The 24,163-nt window shown below is 35.1% G+C and overlaps 2 pseudogenes; both read left to right on the forward strand.

Annotated features, from left to right (window-relative positions):
* Positions 1 to 9,944: 9,944 nt before the first annotated feature.
* On the forward strand, positions 9,945 to 12,470 carry LOC140047578 (uncharacterized; annotated as a pseudogene).
* A 2,645-nt stretch (positions 12,471 to 15,115) lies between these two features.
* LOC140047580 (piggyBac transposable element-derived protein 4-like) lies at positions 15,116 to 16,849 on the forward strand (annotated as a pseudogene).
* The last annotated feature ends 7,314 nt before the right edge of the window (positions 16,850 to 24,163 follow it).

Consider the following 24,163-nt stretch of genomic DNA (forward strand, 5'->3'; position numbering starts at 1 on the left):
AAACTATGGAACACCATAAATAAACTAATTCCAAAATCAACTGTAAATAGAGTTTATAAAAATGAAAATTATACAACTACGGATAAGGACACAGCAAATGAATTAAATATTCATTTTACGTCAATAGGAAATTCTTTAGCAAGTAAATTTTTAAATACAAATATATATAAGACAACAGATTACACTCTTGTAGATAAATTTAAATTTGATTATCTTACATCTGACTATATTTTTGATGAAATATGCAAATTTTCCAGTAATAAAGCCACCGGAATTGATAATGTAAATTGTAAACTTTTAAAATTAGCAGCGCCAATAATATGTGATTCACTTTGCTACATTTGTAATCTATCATTGTTTACATAATTTTTCCATATGAATGGAAACAAGCAAAAGTGACGCCCATATATAAAGAAGGAGATAAATCAGATCCAAGTAATTATCGCCCAATTTCTGTTTTACCTTTGGTCTCAAAAATAATAGAACGTGCTGTTCATGACCAATTATATCATTATTTAAGATCTCATGACCTTCTAAATCCTTCTTAATCAGGTTTCAGGAAAAATCACTCTACCCAAACCACTCTCTTAGATGTTACAGACTATATTTTAAATAATTTTGATAAAGGTATTTCAACAGCTGCTATATTCCTGGACCTAAAAAAGGCCTTTGGAGTTTTGGAATAAATAGTACCGAGCTTAAATGGTTTAAATCATATCTTAGTCAAAGATCTCAAATTGTTAGTATTAATTCATGTAAATCTGAATCACTGAATGTAAATATCGGAGTTCCTCAAGGTTCAATATTAGGACCATTGCTTTTTATTTTATATGTTAACTCACTTCCTAATTCTTTATCATGTAAATGTGTCATGTATGCTGATGATACCACACTTTTATGTAGTTCATCTGACCCACTTAGGCTTCAAAATGAAATAGATGTAAATTTTAAAAATATCTCTGCTTCTTTTAATAACCATATTATTGAGAGAGTAAATTCTTTAAATATTTAGGTGTAACTTTTGACACTCAACTAACATGGGCTGATCATATTGATAGCCTTTCATCAAAAGTTGCCAAACGCATTGGTGTTATACGTCGTATAAAATATTTTATTCCATCAAACACTCTGAAAATGTTAGCCAATGCACTAGTTATTCCTTTATTTGATTATTGTAGTTGTGTCTGGTCAAATTGTAAAGTAAACTTTTCAGATTCTCTTCAAATTTTATTAAATAGATTAGGTAGAATATTATTATCTGTAGATATCAAAACTCATGTTAGTGATATCCTAAACTCACTTGGTTGGAGTACACTAAAGGACAAATGGAATGAACATATTCTAATATTACTTTTCAAGTGCCTAAATGGACATGCACCACCCTATTTATCAACTCAATTTATATTACTGAAGATAGTCACAATAAAGGTACACGAAGTCAAAGTAACAACACTTTGATAATACCTAAATGGAATAATACTCAAGGTAAAAGAACTTTTAATTACAGATCTACAAAATTATGGAACTTTCTACCTAACAAAATAAAAAATGATCTTTATGATATGACAGTATCAACTTTCAAATCACAAATTTCAAAACTTTAATTTTAATTCAAAACTAAATCTAATTAATGCTCAATGATTAAAACTTCTTCTATCTTGTGTCTTGTTGTTTTAACCTTTAAATGTGCTTACTTTAATTGTTTTAATTTGATTTTGATAATTTTAGGTTTAATTTTATATTTTCTTTTGTCCATCAGCCAGCCAAAAATGCACGACACCATTTATAATGGATATGGCCCACACAAAGGGAAAGCAGTTTTCTATTTTTTAGGTTACACAATGCTTCTTACATATATGCCAAAAAGATTATGAGCATGAAGAAATTGTGTAGCTTCTGTTTTCATACTGTTAGGACACATGATATCTTCACAAAATCTTGTCTAATTCCACGAACCGAACATGTAAGATTATTTATTTTTTAAGAAAACAATATTGTGTCTGGCTAAACAAATGTATCTTAAAATCATTAAACTGGTGAAAAGAATTGGTAAAGAATAAATTGCCGTATGGTTAAATTGCCGAAAGGAGAACAATTGGCGTAAGGACAAAATTGGCAGTCCTGCACTAAATTTAAACATTGAAGGCAGCATGCAACCACTACGCAACATGGATTATTTTTAGCACAGAAACATAAAACTTTTCTGTGGCGCGAAACTTTTGATTGTTTAGCGTTTTCAACTCCTCGGACTGAATGCTGTATTACAGTATAGCACATGCTGTATTATAGCGCATGCTGTATTATAGCACATGCTGTATTATAGCGCATGCTGTATTATAGCACATGCTGTATTATAGCCTTTAGAAAGAAGAAAGTTTATAATTGTTTCCAAATGTAAAGTATGCTTATTTACTGCATTCAAATTTGGGAATGGTGACCATGTTGGATTTTAAAATGACTGCCTTTGTAAATTTGTTTAAAAACACATTTACTAACTATAGTTAGTATACTGTAGGCATTTTTAGGTCGTTGTTTTTTCTCACCAGCTCATTTCCACCATGTAAAAGTTTGCTACTTGCTGCACCAGCCAAACCGCTTACAGCCAGACCACTCATTGCTGCACATACAAATTTAGAATCACCGGGCCGCGCATTTAGTTTAATTTACATACGGTAACTATTACAATGGCACAAGCCCAAGTTGTTATGTTCATAATAGAAGAGGAAAAAAATAATTTAAAGCAATTGGTGCTTCAACTGAAGCAGAAAAACATTCGACTGTCAGGAGAAATAAGACAATTAAATCGCCGCTTGCAAAGGCGTGCAGGGGTAATATCATATTTGGAAAACCAAAATTTTAATCTGAACAGAAGATTAGAGGAAGAAGAAGAAGTAAGTGGTGGAAACGCATCTTCCTCTGGCTCTTGGAGATTTCCCAGGAATGCTTACATCGGTTGTTCTGTTAGGACACATGATATCTTTACAAAATCTTGTCTAATTCCATGAACCGAAAATGTAAGATTATTTATTTTTTAAGAAAACAATATTGTGTCTGGCTAAACAAATGTATCTTAAAATCATTAAACTGGTGAAAAGAATTGGTAAAGAATAAATTGCCGTATGGTTAAATTGCCGAAAGGACAACAATTGGCGTAAGGACAAAATTGGCAGTCCTGCACTAAATTTAAACATTGAAGGCAGCATGCAACCACTACGCAACATGGATTATTTTTAGCACAGAAACATGAAACTTTTCTGTGGCGCGAAACTTTTGATTGTTTAGCGTTTTCAACTCCTCGGACTGAATGCTGTATTACAGTATAGCACATGCTGTATTATAGCGCATGCTGTATTATAGCGCATGCTGTATTATAGCGCATGCTGTATTATAGCACATGCTGTATTATAGCCTTTAGAAAGAAGAAAGTTTATAATTGTTTCCAAATGTAAAGTATGCTTATTTACTGCATTCAAATTTGGGAATGGTGACCATGTTGGATTTTAAAATGACTGCCTTTGTAAATTTGTTTAAAAACACATTTACTTACTATAGTTAGTATACTGTAGGCATTTTTAGGTCGTTGTTTTTTCTCACCAGCTCATTTCCACCATGTAAAAGTTAGCTACTTGCTGCACCAGCCAAACCGCTTACAGCCAGACCACTCATTGCTGCACATACAAATTTAGAATCACCGGGCCGCGCATTTAGTTTAATTTACATACGGTAACTATTATGATGGCACAAGCCCAAGTTGTTATGTTCATAATAGAAGAGGAAAAAAATAATTTAAAGCAATTGGTGCTTCAACTGAAGCAGAAAAACATTCGACTGGCAGGAGAAATAAGACAATTAAATCGCCGCTTGCAAAGGCGTGCAGGGGTAATATCCTATTTGGAAAACCAAAATTAATCTGAACAGAAGATTAGAGGAAGAAGAAGAAGTAAGTGGTGGAACGCATCTTCCTATGGCTCTTGGAGATTTCCCAGGAATGCTTACATCGGTTGTTCTAAATTTTAGGGGTTCTAAGGAAACAACCTTTTAAAATATGTGGCTTCTGAAATTAGTCAGAAGTTGTATTTAGCTCAAATAAGAGCACTTGGCACCCGATTGAGGCATACTTTATATATATGAAAATGAAAGATAAGAATATGTTAAGCATGGTGGATGAAACCATTACATATGAATGTGAAAAATGAAGAAAAGTAGTAGCGATGCAAAAACTACAGTAAAAAAGGAACCTCAATCATTGTCTAATTGAAATGTCTGTAATGTTAAACAGCCAAGAAGAACTGCAAAACATATTTCCACAAACACATTGAGTAGACATGATACTTGCTTTTTATATTTAATTTAGACCAATAAAAGATAAATGAATGTAAGACAGGTTTGCAGATGGGACATTCAAAGTGGTACCAACATTTCACATCAGAAAATATGTTCCTTATGAGAAGATGAGAATATTTAAGCATTGGTGGATGAAACCATTACATATGAATGTGAAAAATGAAGAAAGGTAGTCTGCAATGCAAAAACTACAGTAAAAGAGGAACATCAATCATTGTCAAATTGAAATGTCTGTAATGTTAAACAGCCAAGAAGAGCTGCAATTTTATATTTAATTTAGACCAATAAAAGATAAATGAGTAAGACAAGTTTGCAGATGGGACATTCAAAGTGGTACCAACATTTCACATCAGAAAATATGTTCCTTATGAGAAGATGAGAATATTTAAGCATTGGTGGATGAAACCATTACATATAAATGTGAAAAATGAAGAAAAGTAGTCTGCAATGCAAAAACTACAGTAAAAGAGGAACCTCAATCATTGTCAAATTGAAATGTCGGTATGTTAAACAGCCAAGAAGAGCCAAGACTGGTTTGCAGACAGTATCAACATTCCCCATCAGTAAAGATGATGGATGAAACCATTACATATGAATGTGAAAAACTAAGAAAAGTATTAAATGGAGGTGGAAAAAATCTAACACCAACAGACCTGAGAAAAGGATGAAACAAAACATCAAGTGAGGATGAACATGAATCTAAGACAAAAAAAGATAGACATCTGAGGAAACAAAGTTCTACAGATGTGTTTCCATATATAAGCAAGCATAATATATATTATCATGAATTTTGAGTAGGCATCCTTACTACCGTATTTAGATTTTTTCAATGATTATAAGGAAGCCTTTTTAAAATATTAGAAAAAGGTGTTAAAATATTCCCTAATGGAATAAAATCTGGTTTCTAACATCAAAGAATGTTTAGATTAAATGTAAAGGGGAAAAAAGAAGGAAATGATTATTTCTTTTAGAAATATGACATTAGAAAGAGAACAATTGGAGAGTTGCAAAGGGGAATTATTTTGAGACACATAAAAAAATAAAAATATATTTTAGTAGTCAGCGTAACAATGTTATTTAACCTGTGAATATACAGTCAAAAATATGTACAATGTAAACTCAGTCATCAATTTAACAATAGATACACTCCATTTTATGTCTGTTTCCATGGCACTATCTACCTTTTTTTTGCAGAAAGATTTCTGGTGAAACTACAACGTATAATAATCTTTGTTCCTTGTTGTCTCTCATCAACCTCTGAAGGTTTAACAACTGAGGTACTTTTATGTTCCCATACCAAAACAATGAAGATGATTGTTTACTGCTGCATTTTCTATTCACTTTTTGTTGTTGCTTCTTTTTTGACACTTTCGTTTATTTTCAGTTTATCTGGATGGTGATTTCCAAACCACAATTCATGGTAAACTATTGCCGTTTTACATACAGGCCTTCTTTGTATGCTCACAAAGACAAAACAACTACAGTACCTGGTCCAATGGTAGATGAGAAAAACTAATGCAGTGTATTTTTCACCAAACTCAAAAGTGGTTCTGCTCAAAGTATAAATGTATATTGATGCATAGTTATCGTCTTTCTTTATACAGATCTGCCTCATTCAATTGTTAATTCCTGTATGAACTTCAGCGCAGGAGAAACCTTCTTCACACTCTTTGAGGCCTGATGTTCATTGTCTTTTAAAAGGTTGTTCCAAGACTCATCAAAGACCAATCATGTATAGGATATTCTGTACCAATTCTTCACTAGTAAAACAACAGTCATTGCATCACATTTGACATCAAATGTACCAACAAATTGTTTAAAATTACAATTATAAGGCTTCGGTTAATCCTGTTCATATAAGGTGGAAGCTCATAAAATGAATTCAACAGCAGTTATAAAACATGACAACAAAACTTCATCTGGATGTGAACTTAAGTTGTGGTATGGAAACATATGTATGTACCCTAATTGAACCTGTCAGAAGAGGATAGGAGGTAGATGGAAACACATAATACAACAATAATGTTAAATTTGTTTATTAAACTCCAGATTTTTGTAACTGCAAAGAAACAAATCAACAGTGCCAAAGTATGAAATAACTGCTTGACATTGTGTGAGTGTTTTAAACAACTATTTTAAAGGATAAAGTATATATGAAGAAAAAACATTTTGTGCACTATATATATTAACTGTATATTCAATTGATTGAAGAACAACATTGTGACTTTTGACCAAGAGCTGAGTTTAGTTTGTTATGTGTCTTACACTAATTTGAACCCTCAGAAGACTGAGTTAATAAAAAAATAAATAAAATAAAAATAAATCAAATAAAAAATACATTAATATGCATATTGTTACAAAAATTGATTCGGCTCTGATTTTATTTACTGAATCAATTACAGTTTAAACTTTTTATGTATGATCCAACAGTTCAACAGCCAGGAAAAGATCCTTATTGCTAGTGGACTCATTGACAAATTCAAAGGACCTCTCACATGTTAAGGCTATTCAGTAGGAAATAGACCATGCTATTGTGGAAGCACAAGGTTTGAAAGTAATTGAAACTGGACTTTAGCTCCACACATCAGGCATAATTGAAGCATCCACCACCTGATGGTTTTATTGGCAATGATACAGTTGTTGAAAGTAAAATGTCCACACACAAAACGAGTATACTGTAAACAATAAAAAAACACTGATTTTGGTTATTGAGCTACTGTACATTCATATCTTGTTGGAAAACTTCCATATACAATGAGAAAAGAGGTGAAAAAACAAAGAACTAAGGGATACAAGAAAGAAATTAATTGGCTGCAGAGTCATCAGCACGTCAATATGCAGAAGAGGAAAACCTCAAACTTCAATCTCAAGTCTGTGAACTGAACAGAAAGCAAGAAAATATTCCAAGGAAACTTGATGAAATGACACAAAATTGTACCCCCTTAGTTATGGTACAGTAGAAAAATATAAAGCCAATTATGAGAAAACGACAACAGAACTGCTTGCAATTCAAGAGAAGTACAATATAAAACAAAAACTGTCAATATATGATACGAGAAATATCAACAGGAAGATGGCTCGTAGAGATATGAAAATAAAAGAATTAGTAAGTGCAGAAAAACACTCAAAATTACCAAATTACAAGTTACACAGTTTGAGCAACATCAAGATAGACTTGAAGATTACTTTAAGGATGGACAAGAGACCATAATGGTACTGTTATGTATGCAAAGTGATTAAAATACTGTAGTTCTACAGAAACTTGGCCATCAATCAATTTCTAGACTGCCATCACTAGCAATAGATAGCCATAGAGGCGAGACACCTAGCTGATTTAAAAGTTGCGAAAGCCATGTATGATGGTAATCTTATCACTAGTGGACTCATTAACAAATTCAAAGGATCTCTCACAAAGGCTATCCGGTATGGAAAAGACCATGAAGCCAATGAAAGTAATTGAAACTTGACTTTGGCTCCACACATCAGGCATAATTGGAAATGACACAGTTTTCAAAGTTAAATGTTCATACACAAGACAAGAAGAAACAATAAATGAACTTATTAACATTGAACATGCTTTTTTTTAAACAAAATGCAAATGATCAGGTCGAACTTTATCAGCTTTACCGCACACAGAAAGAAGGCTGTTTTTAAAGTTTATATTCTTAAAGAAACTTTGATTCTAGATATTATCAAGGACAATGGGAAAGTAGTATCTCCAGTTAAAATCCAATCTAAGAAGGCTGTGACTGAGGCTGAATCAAGTTTCCATACTGACCTTGAAGTTGTACAGTTAACGAAAAAATTGAATGCCCAGAATAAAGCAATGTTTGTGTATGATTGTATTGTTTGCAATGTGCTGTTATATTAAGGAATTTCACTGAAAGATCTGGTATGACACAGAAGTACAGTTGAACCCCTGGTGAGAACACTAATAATTAATTTTAGACTTGTTCTCATCTTAATTACTTCTTACAGTTACCTTTCTTGATTCTTTAGTAATTGAAGAAGCTAACCTTCATGGACCTAACAGAAGAAGGATTATAACTGGGCTGAATCGCCCATCGGGGATTGACATTTATGTAAACTATCTGTACTGGACAGATTATCCCGGCGGTGGTGGTATATATCGAGTTGATAGAACAACTTGAGTATCACCATGACTAAGTAGTTACCTATATTGATTCTTTAATGACTTCTCTCAGTCGTTCCAACGCAAGAGTAGGGCTGGAAACTTTGAAAAGTATGAAAGAAGGACAAGGTCAGCATCTCAGAGAAGTATTGCAAAATGTGTCGCATTTAAAGGGGTAAAGATTGCAAAAGGCAATCCAGCCGCATTAGTCACATTTCGTAGGTTGTTTGACCAAATTCTCAACCGCATACTGGAATGCATGTCACAACGCTTTTCCAGTTTTTGGAAAGACCTGATCCTACTGGCGCGGACATCTTGGACCATACCAAGTAACACAGAGGCACTAACTGAAAAAAATTGAATTCCCAGAATAAAGCAATTGCAGGATTACAATCTGAAAATGTGTGTCTTCTTAAAAGACAGTTTGAATTTGTTGCAATCTGAAACATCAATTTGTCAACGGGAGCGGAAGGGTGAAAACAATATTCTGTCATATGTTTGTGTATGAATCTATTGTTTGCAATGTGCCTGTGTTATTAAGGAAGTTCACCAAAAGTTAAATACATGGCGAGAGAACTAATAATTAATTTCATCCTAACTTCTTCTTACAGTACTGTACCTTCTTTCTTTAATGACTAAAAGAGGCAATAAATAAATAAATTGTGTATTGTCAATTTGACTCCACCGTATTAATGAATTAACAGTAATCTTTCCCAGTGTCGAGAAAAGTCAACAATGCAAAATTCCATCCTTCCACCACTGTCAAGAAAAGTAGACACTCAGACATAGGTTTAGATATACAGATATTTCCTCAGATGAATGCATGTGTGTATTTATAAATGAATACTTATTATCAAATGTTTACAGTACATTTCTTGTTTATTAGTGATTTTATTTGGAATAAAAATTTTTGTTTAATTTTAGTAATTTTTATTTAAAATTTTCTCATACATTTTTTTAAAAACGTATGTTTATCAAAAAATAGCAAATTTAATAATATTTAATACTTGTGAGTCCTCGACACAAAATGAGTCGCGTCGTCAGTGAGATAAAATTTAGATAATTAACAAATTAATTCTCGATCATGATTTTGAATTACTTGACAATGAAAGATTATGAAAATGTGTTTACCGTAAAGTGTTCTTTTTTACAATAATGGATCCACCTATAAAAAACGATAGAAGTGTATACTGTTTATTGAGAATTCTGATTGGCGAATGGAACCATGTGATACAATATCAAGCGTTCATTGGTCTATATAAGCTTGTTTTATGCGCTTGCGCAGAAATTTGGTTTTGCTTTCGTTGCATGCTTTTTTGTGTATGCATAGACTGAGTAACAACCTAAACATTCATTTTAAATACAGTAATATGTGGGAAAAACGAAAGTCTGTCAATACAGAAGACGTATTTGTAGGCCTGGCGAAGACATCGGTGGTGACGATGATGATGGAGACAGCGAGGATGGCATGGAGTTAGAAGAGGCTTTGGCTATTGTTGACGTTAACAAGAAACTTGGTTTACGTCTGGATCTAAGACAAGCCGGGTCTAATAAAAAAATGATCCCCAACCTGTTGAGTTACAAATTAACCAGGTGTGGATGAGTTGTCTGATGTAGTAAATCATAGATTTGAATGTCTCATGAACAGGTAGTGCATCAATTCAACAATATTGTTTTTTTACAATCATTTGAATTTAATGAAGATTATTCAATGTTAAATTTCAATTTGATTGGCCAACATCTTCACGCTGTTGCTAAGGAGGTTTTAAATTACACTTAAATATTTCTAGCTGATTTCCAGTCAGAAAGAGTTTTTATTGACCTAATTTTAAACCTGGTTAACAAAAAAGCTTCCCAAATTAAAATTTTCAAACGGTCATAATATGACGTAGATGCGAACATAGCGTGGTGCCGCTGATATGGATTGCTAGCATTTAGCATGAGCTATCTATGTTCTAATGCCATGTGCCAACAATGGCCGAGAGATAGTTCTATAGAGTTTGCTGGCAATGTCCGGAAAGAGCTTGCAGGAAAGTAATCAATATATTAGGCATGGATCGTTTTTTTCTGGCTCTCATTTGCAGCTATGGCAGATCATTGGTCTGACATATATATGGTCCACTGATGCAGGAAAGACGATGAGTTTATCACAGAATTTAATCAAATGCCTAATAAAAAGACGGAGTATAACATGGTGGGACCAAACCCTATTAGTCACACAGGCTATTCACCCCTTACTCTCCCCGATGCCTACTTAACTTGGAACGCTACATTCCTGAGGTGGGTCTTCCAAGGAAAGTCAATCAGGATGTGGTACCATTTAATTAGTCATCCTTCCTGTCCCCTTAATATAAATATATGTTTTGTAGTTAAGTTAGTTAGTTCGGGTATTGATTCTTGAGATTATAACATCAGTCAGAATCACTAAATTTTCACATTGTTTTGTAATATTACTTTTGATGGAATAAATATTATATTTTGTATATTGAATAATTTTGTGCCATCGTTATTGTATTGGCCCTCGACACGACTACCGTTACATGGTGGCAGCGGTTTTTACGAACTCGCGAAGAAAAGGAAAATTTATACAGTAGACCAGGCTGTAGAATTTACAAGAAACCACAGAAGCTGACACTACACAAGGAAACAGATTTTGTTTCTCAACACAAGTAAACTAGAGAGTGGGTTGGAAAACTTGATCGAGACATGACAATGCCCACTTAACAACCCTGCAAAAAATCAATTACTAGGCCTGTATATTGAATGCAATTGTGGGACAAACCCATGGTTACTGTCTGGTACAATTAACAACAGACAGGCCGAAATATGTAGAGACACTGGGTGCTCCAAAAGCATTGTAAAAAGTACTTTTGTTAAACCCAAGGATTATACCAGTGAAACTGTTACCATACAAGGCTTTACTGGTCAATACGTAACCCTCCCAGTTGTACACGTACATATTGATTGTAAATGTAAGGCTTATAAAGGAAAATGAGCCATGAGGAATGACACCCCCTAAAGACTTATTACTTGGCAACGAAGTTATGACCGGTAACCCTAATGACGTCATATGGCTATTACCAGAAAACAAGCCCATGACCAAGAAAGACAAGAGGCTATTAATTTAGCTGCTGCCCTTAATGTTAAAACTTCCCCAATCACTGATGCCCTACCACTTATATCTTCCCCAAGATCGTCCTAAATTGTCAAGAAAAATGACATTGCTAGAACCAACCTTAAACATGCCAAGCGAAACAGAAACATTATTATAAGAAGAAAACATTACCTCGAAAATTTAAGGTTGGACAGAAAGTATTAATTCTCCTCCCAGATGACACATCGAAAGTTAAATCTAAATGCCAAGGTCCCTATCCTATCTCTCATTGAATAAATTTGTGCCATCGTTATTGTCTTGGCCCTCGACACGACTACCGTTACACGGAGCATACAGTTGTATACGCATGTTAAATTTCAATTTGATTGGCCAACATCTTCATGCTGTTGCTAAGAAGGTTTTAAATTACACTTAAATATTTCTAGCTCATTTCAAGTCAGAAAGAGCTTTTTATTGACCTAATTTTAAACCTGGTTAACAAAAAAGTTTCCCAAAATAAAATTTTCAAACGATCATAATACGACGTAGATGTCATAGTTTGGTGCCGTTAGATTGCTAGCATTTAGCATGAGCTCTCCACGTTCTTGTGCAAGTCAGAGAATACAGTTCTATACTCAGTGAAACAGTTTTAGAGACATTTGCGTATAATATTTCATCAATCATCCTGAACTCATTGGAGGACCTGGAATCATTGTCGAATTGGACGAATCGTTATTTTCGAGGATAAAAAAACAACGTAGGAAGGGCGAGACCCAAAAGATGGGTTTTGGTACATATGAGCAAGGACGTAAGAAAGGGTTCCTGGTGGAAGTGGAACGACGTGATAATGCAAATTATCAATCAGTGGGTTGCTCCAATTTGGACGGACAGATACAGTAGGCTGCCTACAATCAGATCCAAAATCAAAGATTTGATCATGTTACAGTAAATCAAGACATTTTGTGGATCCAGCAACAGGCGTACAAATCGAGTGGGGTGCAACAAATGCAGAATATGTGGTCCGAGCGATTTGGCATTAACAATCTGTGGCACCAAATAGCCAATGAAATATGTCATTCTAGGCAGGAAGGGATTTCTTTAAAATGCCTCCGAGTGTGTAAAATCTGTATCATTTTTTTATTTTTCAATATTCTTATGTAAAATTTACTGTAGATTTTAAAAATCTTATTGTTTTTATGAAATTCCAACTATACGATTTTTTCGATAATAGCGCGGTCCGAACAGCGGGACTTGCCAAGATGCAAAGACTTTTATAAGAAAGCTTTTTCCACTCGGCTCAGCATTGGCAATTGCGCATGGAGAATAAAGAAGATTATTATGTTATTTTGCAACATGTTGCCGATTATTAACAGATTATCGCAAGTATTTCAAGCAAGAGACCTAGATTATGCTCATGTTGCCACTCTTGTTCTTTCAACTCAACGCGTGGTGAACAGATTGAAGGAAGAATGGGACATTAATGTGGAAGACTTGAGCGAATGAGTGAATCGCATGTTCCAATACATTATGGGAGACGCCTCGTCACATTAGATCAGGCAAAGGAGAATTTCATTAGAAATGTGAAGGTCCTGTTGTTGGACAACCTTTCTCGCAACATCGCCGAAAGGTTTACGGATGGAGACATTTTCACATCTTTTAACAACATCTTTCAACTGCATCGACTTGTTGCAACGGACGCGGCAGATTATGAAGTAGTCAACACCGACATACTTGCATCTAGGTTTGGTTGTACCGAACAGCAAGCTTTGCATCAAGAATGGATGGAATTAAAGCAGTGTATCGTCGACCACTATGCAGAAAAAACAAACACTGAAGTTGTATGATTGCTCAGTACTAACCCAATGCGACAATTGTATCCAAACAATGCGGAACTAGCCGAGGTTTATCAAACCATCTCATCACATACTGCTGACGTAGAACAAGACTTTTCTCAACTGAAAATAATTAAAACATGTTTGGGTAATAGAATGACGGAAAAAACATTAGATGTGATTATGAGAATTGTCATTGAAGGCCCTACATTGAAAGAGTACCCATTCAAAAAAGCAGTAGAGGCATGGGCCATTAAGAAAAACCGTTGAATTATAAATCATGTTGGATCAAACGTTTTACGCCGACTGTTAATTATTGTGGACTAACATCCCGACTACGTGGAACACTCCCAGCAGATCAGTGTTTGGGTCCTTATTTTTCATTACATTTTTCGATTAAAAAACTATTTCTTTTTTTTTTTCCATAAATTACCGTACTACTACAGTAGTTAAAGTGAAAGATACAAATATGGTGAAATGAATAAAGATATATATACAGAATTGATCTAGTGTATTTTTATTTTTTTTTCAAACTCATTAAGTATGAAAAAATTAAGAATTTCTATATTAGCTAAGCCCCGCCCCCGAGTTTTGTCGCCTCAGGCTATGATTAGACCGTGACGTCATTTTAGTACTAGTCCCTGTCAGTACAGTAGTGTGGAGCGCTGGCAGTACAATTGTGACAGTTCTGTAGCTTTGTTATTATGCACGATGGATATACAACCTTACATAACAGTCCGAACACTCTACTGTAATGAAAATATTACTTTGTAGGTTCCATACTTTGAACTTAGCAATTAAATTGCAGTCATTTGGGTACTGTAAATGATTAAAACACATATTCTTTTAAATCGTGATTCAGCCAATTATAGTTTTTAAATGATTAAAACACACATATTCTTTTAAATCGTGATTCAGCCAATTATTGTTTTTTAATTGCATTAAGTGGATATGGGGCTACTTGGGAAAAAACAATCGTGTTGTTTTACCCGCATGTGTTGTTAAAGCAATTAGAGAATTTCCATCAACACAGTATGTAGGTTTTAAATACCCTAAATTGTACGTTATTGCTATCACATTAACAAAATCTTGAACTGTGTTGAGCAACAGCTTCGTCCTTTTCAGGGTGGATGAATTCGCTGCATAATGCACCAGGCGTTTCTTGTAGGGGTTTCTTAATTCCTTCTTGACAGGAAGCTACGACCAGGCCTACTAGTACTGTAATTATATTTTTTTTCTTTTTATATATGCTTATTCAATCTTTTATTGTAATTTATTTTATTTTTCTTATAGCCTAGATAGGCGAGCATGAGGTCTGGGTCTTTTCTTTAGATTTTCCGATTACAATACAAATTCTATAATTTTTTCTTTTTTGTTATAAATTATATATTTTTTATTTTGAGGCTTTTATTCAATCTTTTATTGCTATTTATTGTATTTTTTTGGTGAGTATACAGAGCAGGATGGAGTATACAGAGCAGGATGGACCAAAGTTACATGATGTTGAATCATCAAATTCTGATGTTTTTTTTAGTTTTTTTAGATGACCATCTACTTCGGATGATTGTGACGGAGACCTTCAGGTATGCCCAGAAGCTGAGCTTCCAGCAGGTAGGTTGCAGCACTCAACATTAAAAGGTTGGCATGATACAGAGATACATGAGGTACTTGCTTTTATTGCAATTATTTTTAGGATAAGGTTTTTATAAACGTGGTAGCTATGATATGCATTGGTCTCAGCATTGGTTTTTTGATCAGGCAGGTTTTAGGAAGATTATGTCGAGGAACCGGTTCATGCTGCTGCTACAATGTCTCCACATTTATAATGATGACGATGCTTTACCATGTGATGATCCAGCATACGACAGAGGATTCAAAGTAAGTGCTTTTATGGCTCATTTAATTGATTATTTTCAATCTGGTTTTTACCACTCTAGAAATGTTTCTGTAGATGAGTGTGATTGAACTCCTAGGCAGGGTATTTTTCAAGATGTACCATCCATTGAAGCCACACAAGCGTGGGATGACAGCATGGACATGCCAAAACTGGAAACGTCTACAACCAAAACTTGTATATTGGAAAGGACTACAAGAAGAACGGTCAACAAGTTGTGTGAACCAATCACATGTAAGCGTCATCATGTGTACATGGATAATTAATTCACTTCTCCAGATCTCTTTTTTCTTTTTAGCTGATTCAGGTTGCAGTGCTTGTGGGACAATTCGCAAAACTACAGCAGGAGTACCAGACGACGTCAAAAATGGAAAACCTGGAGATGCAATTTTTTAACAAAGATGGAAAGAACCTCTTCATGGTATGGCACGACAAAAAAGAGGTAAGGCTGCTAACGAATATACATAATTCTAGAACTTTTTAGAAACGGTCAAGACAAAGGCATGGAGCAAACCAAAGGGAGATCAGCAAGCCATGTGCCATCGAACTTTATACGCATTACATGGGTAGAGTTGATAGGGCAGACAGGCTGATATGGACCTACCTGCACACACAAAAGCCCGAAGTGGTGGAAGAAAGTCTTCATCTACAGTACCTGTTGTAAGTAAGTTTCACTAACGCTCTTATCATTTACAGATGGTTTAGACCTAATCAGCATATTAGGTCCAATAGGCTGCGACTCAAGCTTATTGATGGTTTGCTTGAAGGCTACATTCGACGTCCTACCAGGCCAGGAAGGCGTCCAATAGATCGACCCCAGCTGCTGACTGAACGGCATTTTCCAGGGATCAATCAACACAAGACGCCATCTGGAAAAACAGCAGAACCAGACTGCGTTGTTTGTTCAAAGAGAGAGTAAAGTAGAAGAGCAAGTGTGCAAGCAATGCGAATTACCAATGTGCCCTGCTTCAAGCGCTACTACACCCTTCTTGACTACAAAGCAGATTGTTTGCGCAAAGGAATACCACAGCTAAACTGTAAGTACACTACAAGTAAGTGGGATATGTATATTTTATTTGAGTGCATTGATAATGTGGACTATATTCAATAGTAAACATAAATTTTCCCTTCGAGCATGGCATAAACACAAATTTCCTTTTGAGCATAGCAAAAACATAGCCCTATTCTGAATCATGTGGCATCCTCTGGCTTCGTCCTGCTCAGGCATAGTTCACCATTTTTCCCTATTGTCTAATACAACAACCAGACAGAACATAAAAAATCATTGTTGTTTTTACTCAAATCAACGGCTTTACTCAAGCCTCTCTAGCCTGTCTGTCTAGCATGAACAATTGCTTACAAACATAGCCCTATTGCGCTCCATTTGTATTTTTTCCATATTCTGCATACTTCACATTCCTCTTCCATTTTTCCATGCTCTGCAATTCAGATGTATGGCCTACATTTGCGTCGTCGTTTTTGTTTTGTTCAAAATCACTTGCGGAATAGACCTAGTACTTTGAGAGTGTACATCGCCTTGTGCTTTAGAAGTTTCACCTTGTGCCAGTTTCTGAGTTGCTATTGTCGTCGCCAGAATTGGTACAGGGGCAGTGGGTTCCATTTTGATGTAGTCACGCGTCGCCTGGTGCAAGGCTCAAATTTAGTCACTATCAATCAAATTCGTCGCTGTGTGTTTTGAAAGAGTAACTGTAATTTCCTTTTTTTTTTCATTTTTGCCGAAGCCACTTAGGCACGCTACTTTGGCTGAAAGTGCTGTCCAACCCTCATTTTTTATAATCATTCAATTACAATCACCTTGATTACACTTTTGCTGCCTTGGGGATTGTCCCTCCCGGATGATGACCAGTATTGTTTCGGTAGACTTCTACCGTATCTACCTTGTCCAAACATCATTTTTTATAATCAATCATTCAATTACAATCACCTTGATTACCCTTTTGCTGCCTTTGGGATTGTCCCTCCCCGGGGCCATGTTGAAGCCTTCACGTGGCGGCCCTGTTGACGTCGCATATTGCATATGTGGCTAACTAATTCAACATCATATAGTTTTTCACACAGGTTTTATAAAAGAATAAAACTATTCAAATACAAAGGAGATATTGTGTAAATATGCATAACTACCAATCTCCTTGGTCAAATATTTGGTATCAAACATTATTCAATTACTGTAAGTGTAAAAAATTTTAGACAAAATTGTGACATGCACTTTGGTGAATGAGATAAGTGTTTTCATTTTGAATACTTGTGTTCTCTATACTGCTTATAAACATAAATATGTAATATTTATATTCAAACAATATTTAGCTTGAAAAAGAAAATAATTATATATTGGAAAAAAAAAATTATGAATGAATGACATTGATGCGATATTGATACTGTGGTGACGATGATGATGGTGACATAGCCATCCAATCAAAAACAATTATTCACAAAGCAATCAAATATCGTTTTACTCGCATTTATAAGCAAGCAAAACTTAACAGTTACCAACTTTTTGTAAAGTCTTTAGTGTTCAAAGTTTGCCTTTTCTTTACCGCTTTCATTCCGTTTTCGTTAATTGAATTATTCCTGAATATGGCTCAAGCAGGTCCCGCTGTACGGCCATTGCCGGATAGATCCGAGTTTGAATCCATCAGATATGCTACAATTGCTTTCTGATTCATGGAAAACATTCCCGCTACTATAGCGTGGTGCAGACGGTATGGTTTGTTACCAGTGACGATGGTTTGTCCTACATGCAATGTTATCTGCCAAGAAGGGATCGACAACAGATGTAGCGACGGTCGAGTTTTTCGCTGCCCCACCCGGAACTGCAGAAAAACAGTAAGTATTCGAAAGGTAAGTTTTTTTCAAGAAGTCGCACCTCGCATTGTGAAAGATTATTGCGTTTACATTTTTGTGGTCTACGCATTGCGGTAGATCAAGAGGTATATCACAGGAATTCATTATGAAAGATTTGGAAATTGGCTTACAACACACTATCGTGGATTGGAATCAATTTTGCAGACACGTGGCAATAGAATACTTTACAAAGCATCCACAACAAATTGGAGGTCCCGGAGTGATAGTGGAATTCGACGAATCACTATTTGCGAAACGAAAATACCATAGGGGGAGGATAGTACCGAAAAAATGGGTGTTCGGGGCGTACGAGGCGGCACGAAAAATAGGGGTTATGGTAGAAGTAGACAGAAGGGATGCCGCAACCCTTATGCCCATAAATCAATGGATAATGCCGGGATCCATTATATGGTCTGATATGTGGGCTGCATATAATCAAATTCCCAACCAAGGCTTCCAACACGGGACTAATCGAAATGGTGCATGCAATTCATTTGCCTTTACCAAGAACAGGACCCGCAATGGTCGGAGCAAAGAAAAATGCTGCGTTTTTGTTTGTCGACGAGACAAACACAAACTACGAAGAAGAGATGAACCAGATGATGTCTGACGTTGCCATTGCGAGCAGAACCATATACTGTTAACGCAATACAAATGGCAGCGTCAGTATTTGTTGTGGCTAAACGGCACAATATTTCACCTCAGCAGTTGTCTACAACGCTGTTAAAGAAGCCAGACCACATAAAAAAAAACCAACACCACTCTCACTGAAAAAAACCAATTGAATAGAAACGATATTCAGTCAATCGGAGGGTGGCTGAATGACGCGGTAAATATACTTTTTTTTTTGCGAGGTAATTGTAGTATTTTAAAAGTAAAGAGAAAACACGCCTCACCTGGGATTCGAAGCCGGTATCTTTAGTTATCAATGCGAAATTGAACACCTTTGAACACAGAAAAGGCAACTTTTATCAAGACACGTACCAGATGTTAATTAATAAGAGGTTTTTATCTTGAAAAAAATACCCTCGGCTAAATCAAATTTTGGTGGAATATTTACAGGTATAACGATACAGATGCCATCTCCTGAATCCTATTCAATTTTAATACCAATACAGATACCAATTAGTGGACCGCCAACATGATTCATAAAACGTTCGGCAAGAATTTACTAATTTAATTTATTTTTGCAAGAATTTTTTTTAATAACGACATTTACTAAATTAATGATAGCATATAGTCTACGTATTTGATGAGATTTGTTTAGTAATGAATCGATTTTAGTTAAAAGTGAATTGAATTATGATTAAGGTGCCTGACTACCTAAAAAATTATTATTTTTATATTTTCTTTTTATAGTCTTAAAATGTACATTGTACAGTATATGTAGTTTAATGTAGAAAAAAAAAAATTCCCCCAAAAAATTTTTTTGTCCCTAAATTTAACGTTATATATCAGAGGTCGCGGAGGTCACAAACAGGAAGTAGTTCTTTCATAACAGGAAGTGATTAGGTTATCATATTAAAATTAGGTGAAGGTATATACTGCCCTCTCTTGTTATAATTACTCAGAAAAGTTTACATGTGCGTTAACAATTTATTCCTATTTCTCACCAAATTTCGACTAAATTTCAAGTAAGTATTCGTTTGACAATGCCTAAAAGGCGTAAATCAACTGGATTCAATGGAATTCCATGGCACAAGATGCTTAGAGTAGGACCGGTTACAGACTTATTGATCTCGAGTGCCTGAACGCCGCTTTGAAATGTGCTCACAGATGTCAAAAAGATAACTAAAATCATCACATGGATTTTTTTATTTTTATAAGTATATTACTTATATTATATATTATTAATTATAAATATAAAAACCGATGAAATTTAAATAAAAGAACGGAAATGCTACTGCAAGTGCATATATTTCAATGGTCAAAGATGTATCAACCAGTTTACAGCATTAGAGTGCGAGGAAATAGGGTAATTAGTTGTTTTATAATACGTTTACAAACCAAATTACCTCCTAGTGATATCATATGATAACTAAAATTTTTAGTTTTTGGGGTTTTTTCCAGAATTAATATTGATGAGATGTCTTGCTTTGAAAAAGATCTACTTATATATTGGGCATGATTTCTGCATCTATCATCACATCAGAAAACACAGAACGGTCAAAACAAAAAACAGCTACGAGGAAACATACTTGTGTTCGGTGATTCTACTTTAACAGCAAGAAGATTTGCGGTGAAAAGTTTCTGTACCTGATGGGTAATAGTCGAGACAAATTTACTAACCTAAAGGCGTGGTATAATACAAATGGATTGATCCAGAGAAGAAAAAAAAGTGGTCAGTTTTTTTGTTGCTTTTTATAGACCGACCAGGGAGGTATGCCTCCATGGATTAACTACCTTTTATGTTTCATTATTAACATTCTCAAATTGTTATCAATTGTTTTCTCCAAGTGGGAAACGAAACAAGAGGACTTTTTCTTTAGACGTTGTGAAGGGTGTTTAACAGGGTTAAGGGTGTAACCTTTATACTAAACTATACCAAATGCATTTGCTTTAATGATGGCATCTCAGCAAATGAGGAAGACTCTTCTAGAACCTTATCTAGAGGTCAAAGCTAACAGAAAGATTCAACTGAAAACTTTACCCTTTTCCTGATTATGTAACCCAAGCCACAAGTGTGCGTGTTTGTATCACAATCATCATTCTAACAATAAACATGGCAGCGTCAACATCGTCAAAACGAACGCCTCTTACAATGACCTATTGCCACATCGTAGACAAATTTGAAAAACGGTCGATAAATCAACCACTCAAAATAAGACACTTTCTAAAAAGTATAATTGTCACAAAGACACAGAAAGCATTGCTTTGTGAATGCATTCTCAACGACTGCAACTCGTTGACGGAGACAGAGCAAACAAGGATATTGGACTTGTCAAAAGGGGCTTTTTCTTTGCTGTCAGAGGACAGGTCGTAATCGACACTGTCAGCAAAAGAATTTCAATGGCAGCAGACACCAAGGTAAACTAAAACGTGCATTTGTTGACAGTATTCATAAATAAGTCAATATATAAATGTTATTAAATCATTCAAGAACATTTTGAATCAGAAGGCGGATCCATCCCTGTTCTGTTTTTCTTCAAAAGGCAAACAGTTTTCTGTTGAGAAATTGAAAGAAAACCTTTAATTCTAATGTCTCCAGAGGATTTACAGTAGATGACCTGCACATCATCATGGACCCCCTTATTCTTCTTGAAAAGAAAATCAATCACCTGTGGTTAAATGATAATGAAGGAGTGATATCCGACACATGGTATAAAGGCAACATAAATGAATTTAAGGAAGTGACTGCAGAATTTAAGATTATATATGTGGACACAATAACCAAGGAAGTTGACCATTATTATTTGAATACTGATGAAATTGTTGCAGATATGAAGAGTGGTGATTTAATAGTCATATGAAAAATCTAAAACTTTTCAGAACCACCAAATATCCAAAACAGATTTGATTGGTACTTTGTGTCTAAAGCCTCATTCGCACTGTACTTAATCCGGTCAAATTTTAGTGTGAGATCTTACCGAGGTCACAGGTAACATTTTTGGTAACTCTTACCGTTGTTCGCACTTTGATGCATGCAGAAACCGAAAATAACAAGCGCGAAGTTGACATTTTCACCAAGCAGCTCCTCCTGCGAACACATACATATGATGGCCGAGAAAAGAAAAACAGGAACCGAAAGGAAAACCGGGAAAAAAAATTGGACACACGCTGAAACACATGCGTTACTTGAAATCTCGGGTGAAAAGACCCTTCAGGAAGGTTTTGAAAGCATGAAATACAATTCAAGAGTGTGGACCCAGTATATGTGAGAGGCTCATCGAAACCTTCCCGGATTGTCAATACAATACCTGGGAATCGAATCGCGATAGAATCGAATATTTGACAAAAAAATATCTGACCGCTAAGAAAACCAATGACGCAAGTGGACGTGGCTGGGTAACATCGCCGTTTACAAATTAGATGCATATTACAGTAACTCTTCTTTTCTGTGTGGAAGTACGATTACTATACTTTTATACGGCGGACAGAAGTATACTCCGACTCGGTTTTAATTTATTATATGTCTACTGTCAACTGTTTTTCAATTGATGTAAAATAAGATTCTTAGTTTATTTTAGTATAGAAAGGATCAGGTTTTATAAACAATTGAGGAGTAACACATCATATTGGAATGTTGACCTTGTTGTCTTTGACCAATTTGGGGTACAGTACAGAAAGAAATTACTGCTTCGTAGGTAGATCGTAGGTAGAACGTAGGTCATTGTTCTCTCCTACGATATATTGTTTGTAGCCTACGATGTATTGTTTGTAGCCTACGATGTATTGTTCTCTCCTACGATGTATTGTTCTCTCCTACCTACGATGTATTGTTTGTAGCCTACGATGTATTGTTATGAAATCTAGGCTACGCCTCGATCGTAGGGTGGTTCGTAGAAACATGGACAATGCAAACAAACAATGTATTGTTTGCTAATTAAAATCCTACCTAAAGATAGTAGGTCAATTTTTGTAGCCGCCCTACGCATCGGTTATCCTAATTTGGACGAAAATCCGCCGACGAAACGACATCGGGCCGGTGGACCTCAGCTCACGTAGAGAGAGTCGAGGCTAGGCCTAGCCGGTTTCGGCGGCCTACTGTACACTATAAATTATTTATTCCTACCTTGATGGGTTAGCGAATTATAAAAACAACTAGGCTAGGACGGACACCAACAAAATATATGCAAAATAAATATATATTCCATATTAAGATTTATTAACATAAATAAATAGGCCTTTTAAAATGATTACGACATGTATAAAGAAAAAGGCCCGACCAGAATTTGGAGGGGGAAAAACATGTGAGCTGAGCAGCAGTTTAGAGAGAGTATTATGTTTCATGTCATGTGACACAAAATCCAGGTACACGATCTTAAATTACTGTTTTCTCGTCGTCAGACGGTAGCTACCCTCTCGTCGAGCTCGTACTGAGTAAAAAAAAACATGTGAGAGATTGCGGTAAGCAGAGAGTATCGCGTTTCATGCCATGTGACAAAAAAAAAACTAGGTCTGTATTAATTACGGTCTTCTGTCGGCAGTCTTTTTGAGCGACCGATTGAACGTCCTGATGCTATATTTAGAATGAATTGTTTACGATCTTTTTTTCTCGGCATCGTTTCTGGATGGGACGTTTCGCTATATTATGTTTATTAGTTGGCCTGTTCGTTGCGGTTCACCTGTGTTGGATCGTGTCTCTCTCTACGTTATACATCGTGGGAAATTTATATTTATATTCGCCGTTGAGTAGGTAAACACGCACGAAGGAAAATATTACGATTAAAAAATATTATTTATTTTTTATTAATTTACAACTTTGTCCTCCGCCAATTAAATTTAACACATTAATTTCACACCTTACTTCACTAAGAACATCGTAGGGTTGTTTATTTAGGTTACGAACTCCCTACGAAGTTCAAAACGTAGCTCATTGAAAGTTGTTTATTGAGGTTACGAAGCCAAACAATGGAACCTACGAAGCCAACAACGTAGCCTACGTTCTATCTACGAAGCTACTTCGTAGGTAAAGTTGCAGTATTTTCTTTCTGTACTGTAGGCCTGTATGGTTTTTCAATCACAGGCTGATCACTATTAGAATACAAACATCCTACATGTAATTATAAAAATGTAATTTACATAGGCCTACTAGTATTTTTTTCATTCATTTATTTATAATTTATAAAAGTGTACCTTAATTTAGCGATTTTAAATAGTGTGTTGCTATTTATTATGTATTCAATTTTTAAACCATATTTAATTCAAACTATGTTATTATTTTTAAATTCAATTTTAAATTATTTATTAATGTATTTTATTATCTATTTTTAGCATCATGCCAAAGAGCAAAAAAAAGACAAACCAGCAATCCGAGGATCTACACTGTATAATACATTTCTTCA

Source organism: Antedon mediterranea, chromosome 4 (genome assembly GCF_964355755.1).
Source record: "Antedon mediterranea chromosome 4, ecAntMedi1.1, whole genome shotgun sequence".
Lineage (NCBI taxonomy): Eukaryota > Metazoa > Echinodermata > Crinoidea > Comatulida > Antedonidae > Antedon > Antedon mediterranea.